Source organism: Juglans microcarpa x Juglans regia, chromosome 4S (genome assembly GCF_004785595.1).
Source record: "Juglans microcarpa x Juglans regia isolate MS1-56 chromosome 4S, Jm3101_v1.0, whole genome shotgun sequence".
Classification (NCBI taxonomy): domain Eukaryota; kingdom Viridiplantae; phylum Streptophyta; class Magnoliopsida; order Fagales; family Juglandaceae; genus Juglans; species Juglans microcarpa x Juglans regia.
Window position 1 is genome coordinate 13,154,737 of NC_054601.1, and position 10,733 is coordinate 13,165,469.

Sequence of the window (10,733 nt, forward strand, 5' to 3'; positions counted from 1 at the left end):
ATTATGAATAAAATAAGGCATGGAAGAAAATAGGGTCGAAGGAAAATACCTGAGATGGCTGAAGGGATCATGAACGTAAAAATGAAACCAAAAAAATAAACAGTGCTAAACCTGAAAAGATATACTAAAGAAAAAGAAAAATGGAAAGAACAAAACATAGAAATGAAACAAATAAAAGCAGAAAAAGAAGAAGAAAAAAAAATTAAAAAAACAAAAATGAGCTAAGGACCATGAGAATAAGTAGGATCTTCCAAAGGAATGGAAGTATCCTCATGTGAAAGTTTTGCCAAAAAAAATTTAAGTCGTTGGCCATTGACTTTGAAAGTATTTCCATTTTGAGGATTAGTAATCTCAACAGCTCCATATGGAAACACAGCCTTAACTACATAAGGACCACTCCACCTCGATCTTAATTTGCCTGGGAATTGATGGAGGCGAGAATTGTAAAGTAAGACTTGTTCATTTGGCTCAAAATTCTTTTTCTGGATGTGCTTGTCATGTAACACCTTCATGCGTTCCTTTGACAATTTAGAATTGTCATATGCATCTCGCCTAAGCTCATATAATTCTGAAATCTAAAATTTCCTCACAGAACCAGCATGGTCAATGGAAAAATTAAATTGTTTAACAGCCCAATATGCCTTATGTTCAAGCTCAACAGGAAGATGACATGCTCTTTCATATACCAAGCGATAAAGGGACATGTTAAGAGAGGTTTTAAAGGCTGTCCTATAAGCCCAAAGTGCTTCAGTTAGCCTTAAAGACCAATCTTTTCTGTTGGGGTTGACTGTTTTTTCTAAGATGTGCTTAAGTTCTCTATTAGCTAATTCAGCTTGCCCATTCGTTTGTGGGTGATATGGAGTGGAAACCTTATGGTGTATACCATATTTTTTCATGAGAGCAACAAATAGTTTGTTGCAAAAATGGGTTCCATTATCACTAATGATAGCTCGAGGCATGCCAAATCTAGCAAAAATGTTTTCTTTCAAGAACTTAAGCACTACCTTATGGTCATTGGTTTTACATGGAATGGCTTCAACCCACTTGGAAACATAATCAACAGCCATGAGGATATATAAATAACCAAAAGAAGATGGAAATGGCCCCATAAAATCAATCCCCCAACAATCAAAAATCTCAATGACCAAAATGGGTTGTAAAGGCATCGTGTTTCTCTTAGTGACTGTGCCTAGTTTTTGACATGGCTCACAAGTTTTGCAAAAACTATATGCATCCTTAAACATATGCGGCCAATAAAACCCACTTTGTAAAATTTTAGCAACGGTTTTGTGTGCAGAAAAATGTCCCCCACAAGCCTCATTATGACAAAAAGAAAGAACAGCTTGTATTTCATGATCAGGCACACATTTTCTTATGATTTGGTCAGAACAATATTTAAACAAATAAGGATCATCATAGAAAAATGACTTTACCTCATGTTTGAATTTTCGTATGTCTTTAGCACTCCAATGGGATGGAGTTTGTCCTGTTACAAAAAAATTGACTATGTCAGCAAACCAAGGCAAATTCTCGACTGACATTAATTGTTCATCAGGAAAAGAGTCAAAGATAGGAACAGTGTGCTCATTTTCAGCAAATGTAAGCCGAGACAAGTGGTCAGCGACTACGTTTTCAGCACCCTTCTTGTCTTTGATGATAATTTCAAATTCTTGGAGAAGAAGAATCCATCAGATTAAACGTGGTTTAGCATCCTTCTTCGACAATAAGTACTTTAATGCTGCATGGTCAGTGAAAACAACCACAGGAGAACCAAGAATATAAGTTCGAAACTTGTCTAATGCAAAAACTATAGCAAGCAGTTCCTTTTCTGTGGTAGAGTAATTTCTTTGGGCTCCATTTAAAGTTCTACTTGCATAAGAAATGACATGAGGGAACTTATTTCTACGCTGTCCAAGCACAGCTCCTATTGCTACATCGCTAGCATCACACATTATCTCAAAAGGAATAGACCAAACCGGGGGCTGCATGATAGGGGTTGTAGTGAGCAAAATTTTCAGCTTATCAAAAGCAATTTTACAATAGGAAGTCCATTCAAAAGCAACATCATGCATAAGTAACTCACACAAGAGCTTAGAGATAGAACTAAAATTTTGAATGAATCTCCTATAAAACCCAGCATGCCCAAGAAATGATCTGATTTCTTTTACTGTTTTGGGTATAGGAAGCTTGGAGATAAGTTCGATCTTAGCTTTATCAACCTCAATACCTCGTGATGAGACTATGTGACCAAGAACTATGCCTTGTTGAACCATGAAATGACACTTTTCCCAATTGAGAAGCAAATGCTTCTCTTCACACCTGGCTAAAACAGCTTGTAAGTTAGTCAGACATGCATCAAAAGAACTACCAAACACAGAAAAATCATCCATGAATACTTCCAAACAATTTTCAATCATGTCGCTGAAAATACTAAGCATACATCTTTGGAAAGTAGCTGGTGCATTACATAGTCCAAAAGGCATTCTTCTAAATGCAAAAGTGCCAAACGGGCAAGTAAAAACTGTTTTCTCTTGATCTTCAGGTGCTATTTCTATTTGGTAAAAACCAGAAAATCCATCAAGAAAGCAATAGAAATCATGGCCCGCAACCTTTTCTAACACTTGATCAAGAAATGGCAAAGGGAAATGATCTTTCCTAGTGGCGGCATTCAACTTCCTATAATATATGCACATTCGCCAACCAGTAGAAATCCTAGTAGGAATCAGTTCATCTTTCTCATTTTTCACAATGGTAAGCCCATATGTATTTGGAATTACATGAATGGGACTTACCTACTTGCTGTCCGCAATAGGGTAGATGATTCCCACGTCAAGTAGTTTCAAAACCTCTGCTTTCGCTACCTCTTTCATGGTAGGATTTAGTCTCCTTTGCATCTCCCTAGAGACTTTAGCATTTTCCTCTAAATAAATCCTATGAGTGCACACAAGAGGGTTTATACCTTTTATATCTGCAATTGTCCACCCAATAGTACCTTTGTGCTGCTTTAAGACTTCCATAATCTCCATTCTTGATCTTGAGTTAGTTGGGCTGAAATCACCACTGGGAAGGTGCTGTCCGGATCCAAAAATGTATATTTCAGGTCATTCGGCAATAGCTTCAGCTCTAGTGTTGGGATTTCATTTGCTGAAGGCTTCAAACTTGCGGTCAACGGTGGGAGCTGCTCAATTTTTGGCCTCCATTTAGTCTCCAATTTATTTTCTGCATTAAAAACAGGAGAAACATCAATGGGGGTGTCATCAGTGACGAGATCACAAATATTTTCTAACTCAAATAGAAGGTTAGTGGGCTAGTATGCCAAATAAGCCTCTTCCTCAAGGATGCTTTCCAGCAAATTTACTTCTTGTGCATCTTCCAAGTTTTGAGGTTGCCTACAAATATTAAAAATATTTAGTTCAAGGGTCATGTTCCCAAAACTCAACTTTAAAACACCACTCCTACAATTTATTAATGCATTTGAAGTTGCAAGAAAAGGTCTCCCAAGAATCACAGGCGCTTGAAAAGAAGTTTTTAGTGTCAAATGAACATCCAACACAACAAAATCTACGGGGTAAAAAAAATTATCCACTTGAACTAATACATCCTCAACAACCCCTCTTGACATTTTAATAGACCTGTCTGCTAGTTGTAAAATGATAGGAGTTGGTTTTAATTCCCCCAAACCAAGTTGCTCATAAACATTATAAGGCAACAAATTCACACTTGAACCTAGATCTAAAAATGCTTGACCAATTTTTGAACTTCGTATAACACAAGCAATTGTTGGTGAACCGGGGTCTTTATATTTTGGTGGGGTATTGCTCTGAATTATGGCACTGACCTGCTCAGTAAGAAAAGCTTTCTTCTGCACATTTAATTTCCTTTTAACCGTACACAAATCTTTTAGAAACTTAGCATATGCAAGAATTTGTTGAATAGCATCCAACAAATGGATGTTAATCCTAACTTGCTTGAATATTTCTAAAATTTCATATTAGTGTTTGTCTTTGTGCAGAGGAACCAATCTTTGAGGAAAAGGAGCAGGTACAGGACATGAAATCTTTTCAGTTTCATTTCGTTCACACTCACCATTTTCAGCCTCATTTTGTACAGGTTTAGAGACCTTACTTGCCTTGTCTGAACCTTGAGCTGGAATGTTCACCACCCTACCATTTCTCAAAGTAGTGACTGCCTTCACTTGCCTTACATTTGAACTCTCAACCGCTCCTTGAGGTGGCTGACTTTGTGGATTGGGTTGAGGTTGTGCAGGTAATTTCCCTTTTTCTTGAGAACTCCATGCCGTAGTCATCTTTATAAGTGTGCTTCGAATATCATTTATCGCTTGAGAGTTTTGATTGTTGATTGTTGCTTGACCTTGCATAAACTGCTGCAAGGTGTTTGACAATTGTTGTACCGTCTCCTCAAGTCCTTTCTTTTGCATTGGAGGTGCCTGAATTGTGAGTTGAGATGATCCCGGAGCCAAGGCTGCTGGAGCTACTTGCTGGTCATTCCTCCACCCAAAATTTGGGTGGTTTCTACATCCTGGATTGTAAGAATTAGAGTAAGGACCAGAATATGGTTTTTGTATCATATTTATAGCATTAGATTGGTCCAACAATACCTCTTTGAATGTGGGGATCATGGGACACTCATTAGTTGAATGCCCATGATGCTCACATATGCCACACTTCTAAGAATTTTTATGGACAGCATGCACTTCATTTACCTTTTTCAATTCCATGGCTTCCATTTTTCTAGATAACAGGGTTAACTTAGCACGCAAATCATCATCTTCCTTTAAAGTATATTTTCCATGACCAGACTCAACTTGCCTAGACCTATCATGCACATCAGTTGTGTCCCAAGATTGAGCATTTTCAGCAAGGTAATCAAAATATTCAAATGCTTCCTCAGGCTCTTTGTCAAAAAATTCTCCATTACACATGGTTTGTACAAATTGGCGCATTTTAGGTGTCAAACTTTCATAAAAAAAACTTATCAAACGCCAATTTTCATAACCATGATAAGGACAAGAATTTAAAAGATCTTTGAATCTTTCCCAACTTTGATAAAAAGTTTCAGAATCTTTATGGGTAAAGTTCATGATTTGTCTTTTAAGTGCATTCGTCCTATGTATTGGAAAGAATTTCTTCAAAAATTTAGTTTGCATTTCTTGCCATGTGCCTATGGTTCTAGGTCTCAATGAATTTAGCCACGTTTTAGCGTTATCTTTCAAAGAAAATGGAAACAACTTTAGTCTAATAACCTCCTCAGTACAAGTCCGGTCCATGGATGTAGAACAAACCTCTTCAAACTCTTTGATATGAAGGTAAAGATTCACGGAATCCATGCCATGAAAATGTGGAATTAATGGAATCATTCCAGGTTTGAAATTAAAGGCATTTGCATTCAAAGGTTGGATTATGCATGAAGGTGTGCTAGTTCTGACAGGTTGTAAATAATCTCTAAGTGTCCTATTCTGATTCACTACTTCCCGATCATGATTCTCATTTTCAGCCATGGTACTATTAGTGTCAGAAGATGACTCAAGAGAAAGTGATGCTGAGGTAAAAGATGCTTGTGATTCTGTCCTAACGAACCGAGAAGTTTGGTCCCTAGTCCAACCAGTCATACAAACAAGAACAGAAAATAAACGAATATGCAAAATAAACACAAAAAAAAAAAATAAAGAAAAATGTCACCCAAGCTGTGAAGAGGTTCACAGCACTACAAACGTCTTCTCAACAATATGAGAATGCTCTGATAAACACCAGTTGTCCCCGACAAATGCGCAAAAAACTTGATTAGCTTTTAATTTTGACTTCCAAGCGTAGAAGCTGTCAAAGTAATACGAGGGTAAATCCCAAGATCGAATTCACAGGGACAATGAGAATTCAGTAAACATTTCATATTCGCAACACAACATATTATCATTTGTGGTGACAAGAAATTTTGAAATGATAAGAAAACAGTAAACTAAATGACCTAGCAATGAACCAAAAAAATAAGAAATGAGAAATAAATTTTGAAAGTTAACCTCTAACTATATCGACACCAAAATGGGGCTATTTACTAAGGGAGTGTGGAATGAATTAAGAGTGAAATTGTTGGGAAGTTCAAGCACAAGTAAAGCTGAAAATAAAAGTGAATCAATTTTTCTAAAATTACTAAGAATCAAGAGATTTAAAGGAAATGTGTAGAAGTTGACTCAAACTTGTAAGAAGCAATAAAACAAACACTTGTGATGCAATTTTCACCCACTGATTTGGTGATGGATTTACTTCGCTTTTCATCTTCTCTCGACCATTCTCTCATTCCTAGAAATCATGGTCGGATAATATAGCAATGAACCACAATTTTTAATCTAATAAAATTACTTGAAAAATTATATGACAACTCTAAAATAGTGAAAGAAAACCATTAGAGTCATGTTACTTGTTAAAATATCAATTGTGCCTTTACGTCTACAACTGAGCTAAATCAAGAACAAAGAACTCCAATCCTTTCTAGATGCAAGTTGAAATATAATTCATCAAATTAATCATCAAAAGCACAAAATATTAAAGAAAATCCAATCCCCAAATAGTTATGGGTTACTCCTTGAATCCCAAGATAAAAATCTAGCCTATCATCTCTAGATTAACAAAATGCCCAAAAGGATTAAATTCTAACATCTCTAGCTACTGTTCTAAATGAAAATTGCCGGAATAATCAAATAAATTGTTGCAGCCGAAAATCCACTACAAGAAAAAGCGGAAGAAAAACCAGCCGAAGAAGGAGAAAAAAAAGAAGAGACTGCGCACGAAAAAATATTTCCCTTTTATACTGTGCGTTCAGCCTCTGCAATGTGTTTCGTTCCCCGCGTTTTGCATTGCATTTTCTGCATTTCATCTCCATCTGCATTGCACATTTATGCCCCTGCTTTTCGTGTCTCTCCCTCCTTTTCCTCTGCAGTGCACTGCTCTGCTATGAGGCCACGATCCTTATCTCTGCGTTTTGGTTCTCTGCAGTGCGCGCCTTCAACTGCGCGTTTCAACTCTTCATCTGTCCGCGTGGAAGCCCTGCACCATTTCCTCTCCAGCCCAGCGTCATGGGTACCCTGCTGTGAGGCCATGCTGTGCGGCCACAATCGTGCCTCCCCTGCAGTGTATTTCCGCGTGCATGAAGCCTGCTGTCCGTGGAAGCCCTCTTTCATTTCTTTTCTTTGTTTTGTTTCCGATCCCTAGCCGCTTTCTTTTGCTATTTAGTGCATTTCTTTGGTTGCTGCCATGTTAGTTGAGTATTTCCAATAATACCCATGTACTTTTAACATCTTTTCCACAATGCCCTACAACATAAGTGAGATATGAGAGTAAAATTTTGGGATATTAATTTTTAGTGTGGACCAGCTGCATTACAAGTGTAAAATATCAGAATTTAACATTGAGTCAGGTACTAAAAATTACTACATAATTAAGTGCTTAATTCATTTTATTGTTAAATAATTCATTCACTTTAGCAACTTAATCATGTAATTTTTGACACTTTATCAATAACCTTAAAATCGTGCTCTGTTGTCCCGAGTATCCGAAGGAGAAGCCTGGGGACTACGTATTAGGAGAGGTCTAGGTCCTTGATCGGGACCTTAAACTCATGCTCAGTTGTGTCGTGCATCTGAGTGAGGAAACTCGGCGAAGTGTTGCTCATGATCGGTTGTCTGAGCATACGAGTGAGGAACCATGACAACGTGTTGGGCGAGGTTTAGGTCCTTGATCTGGCCTTAAATTCGTGCTCAGTTCTCCCAAGCATCTGAGTGGGGAACCTCGGCAACGTGTTTGTCGGGTTTTGTACGCAAATATATGCACATTGGATTGATTGGTTTAGAACTAGCACTTTTTTTTTAATGCAATATGATCTATACATCCTTGTTTCAAAGAAAAAGATCAATTCTTTAAGCGTAAAATTTCTTGAGTTGCTCGACATTCCAGGGGTGCTTCAATTCCTTTCCTTCCATGGTGGCTAGAGAGTAAGTGTAACAGAGTCCAGCCCGAGTCTATTAAGTATTTTTTGGACTTATATATGCAAAGCTCATTTGAGTTTTAATGAAGAATTTCAGAACAACTTACGGGGTCAAAAAAATTATTTAGGCAAAGTATGAATTTTTGATTGGGCTCAATGATTGGACGAAGACCCAAATTATAAATCATAGGCCAAGGCGGGGCCTGAATAGTTAGAACTTGGCCTAATAAAATTTTTGTACATGTCGTAGATGAGAGATTTTTTTTTGGTTATTTATGGCCTAAATTATTTTTCGAGTCTGAGCCCATTAATGTGTCCAATTTTTTTAAAGCACACTAGAATTACAATTTTAAAGTCCCCTTGTGATAAAATTTCTTAAATCACTGCTTTCTATATATTTAGACTCATGGACATAAATCAAACCGCCCCTTCTACGTAAATTTCTATCAAGCATGACGAGGCCAACACAACATTCAGTTCCACGTCCCCACGTGTCCAGGAAACAAGCATAGCACCTAACTTCCCACTGCATGCACATCTCTATCCCTCTACATTCACGACAACTGTCCCTGTATACATACAACGCATATCCATCTTCTAAACTAGGGTTGCCATCGCTTGGTCTTTTTGGTGAAAAGATTTTTTTTACATAGCCGCCAACAGGAACGCTGTAATACCCAGAGCCTAAGCCCAAACTAGAAGGAAGGCCAAGCCCACGACAATGTCGTTTTGGTACTTCCCTGACTGCAGTTTCTTGACAGACTGTTTCTTTTTTTTTTTTTCTTTCTTTCTTTGCTTTCCCTCCAGTTTCTTCACTTCCGAAAATCCCTCCACCTTAAATTCATTTTTTACCCACGTCTTTGCGGTTTGCTTTTCTTTTCTTTTTCTTTTCCATCACATACTCAAACTCTCACTCACCCACGGCGCCACTCGTTCAATTCACTATCAGATGATCAAGTCATCCTCCAAACTTTCTCTCTCGCTCCTTTTTTTCTCCGTAAGTTCTCACCACCCCATGACCCAGTCATTGCTCAAGCCCTTCAGTCTCACTGCCATGAAACACAGAAGTGTTTTTCCTCCCATGCAAATCGTATAACGAAGCCCTTCCCATCCAAGAAAATAACCGAAGCCTCTATCGCATCACAGCCAACCTTGTTTCACTTCTCGTGACTTCGCTGTACCAGACCACCACATTTGACACACTACGGCTCAGCCTCCATCAAACCCTCCACCAAGTTGCTGCCGCTGCTACCCTCTTCAACCATCACTCAACTGCACCAAGCTCCCCTTAACCCACGGCCTCAACCCATGCATGGCAACACCTCATTAGCCACCCTGTGAAAGCTGCCCAGACTCCATCTGCACGTAAAACCGACGCGACCACCCCTCACCTGACCACCACAGAAACCTCCAAGTGGCACAGCCATGAGCCACCCAGTTGCACCTCCCCAGTCCACTTGTGCTCCATGCTCTCAACCCACGGTAGCCCCTATTTTTAGCAACCAAAATACAGCATGTTGAGCCACAACCGAGCCACCCCAGCACCAACACTCTCCGCTTCGTCTTTAAGTGCCCAGAAAACACCAGTGGTTGCCATCCCGGGTCCGTCGTTCTTTGAACTTCTCGATATGCCCACGGCCTCATTTCCTCTCATGGCACCCTCTATCTGTTGCGTCTCACAGTGATTTTCATCTCTCTCCCCCTCACGTTTTGCTCTCTCAGTTCGTATTTCTCTCTCTCTCCCTCATTAGTTGGTCTCTCTCTCTCTAACCAGTGTTTTGTCGCCGCCCCCACCACTGTAAACAACCACCCTGCTCGCTGCCTTCGTGCCCTCCATCTATCAGTAAGGATGGTTCCTCTACCTTATACTGTTATGAATATGTATTTATAAATCTCCGTTAATCCAAAAGAGTAGCTATATGTTTTGTTTAATTTCTAAAATACCCTTATCATCAGACTAATTATAGGTTGATCATGTTTTGGTCTATATATATTAAACTCACTTTGTGTAGGTTTTGTTTTAAACACAAGATTTTATAAAGAAAATAAATAAAGATTTGAGATATATTATTTGTGATAATATATTTTTAGAAGTACATAGTAGTGCAAGATTTTTATTTTGAACTCTTTAAAGAAAAACTAATTAGTCTATTTTTATTAAATGAAATATTTGCTCTCCTACTTTAATCAGTTTTGTTTTAACGAGTCTTTAAACCAGAAATGTATTTTATGGCATAGTTGTATTTATTACTAATATTATTATGCAATTTTAGAAATATTTTGAGTTTAATAGTTATGTGGATATTGAGGAATTTAGGAAGTGATGATATTTTAGAATTAAGAGAAATTTTAGGTTTTGAGGAATTAAAATAGGTACTTCAAGTGTAATATGAGATTATCTGTTCATGAGAGATTTATTTAAGTTACATGAATTTATATAGGTGACGATTGACAATTATTCAATACTGTTGTGGAGAATTTTTGAAAAGTTAAGAAGCCCAGGTAAGCAGGGTTCATATACTAGTTTTGCATAAAAGAAATGAAATGAGGTTGACTTTGAAAATATGCATGTTTGTTTTTTGAAAAGAAATCTGAAAACGACCTCAGATGTTTGTTCTACATATGCATAAATTATATATAAGAGAAAGTATTTTCCTTCATGACTGGTGTAGACATGAGCTAATTTTGTACATTCACTTTCAAAACTAAGCAAAAAGAGCGAATTTGAAAATCTAAAA

The 10,733-nt window shown here is 37.8% G+C and overlaps 1 non-coding gene and 1 pseudogene across 1 annotated transcript; one reads left to right on the forward strand and one right to left on the reverse strand.

Moving 5' to 3' along the window:
• Nucleotides 1-221: 221 nt before the first annotated feature.
• On the reverse strand, nucleotides 222-5,116 carry LOC121262059 (annotated as a pseudogene).
• LOC121263921 lies at nucleotides 5,013-5,119 on the forward strand. Its single transcript, XR_005940403.1, has one exon. It is a non-coding gene; the product is annotated as a small nucleolar RNA R71 (small nucleolar RNA).
• The last annotated feature ends 5,614 nt before the right edge of the window (nucleotides 5,120-10,733 follow it).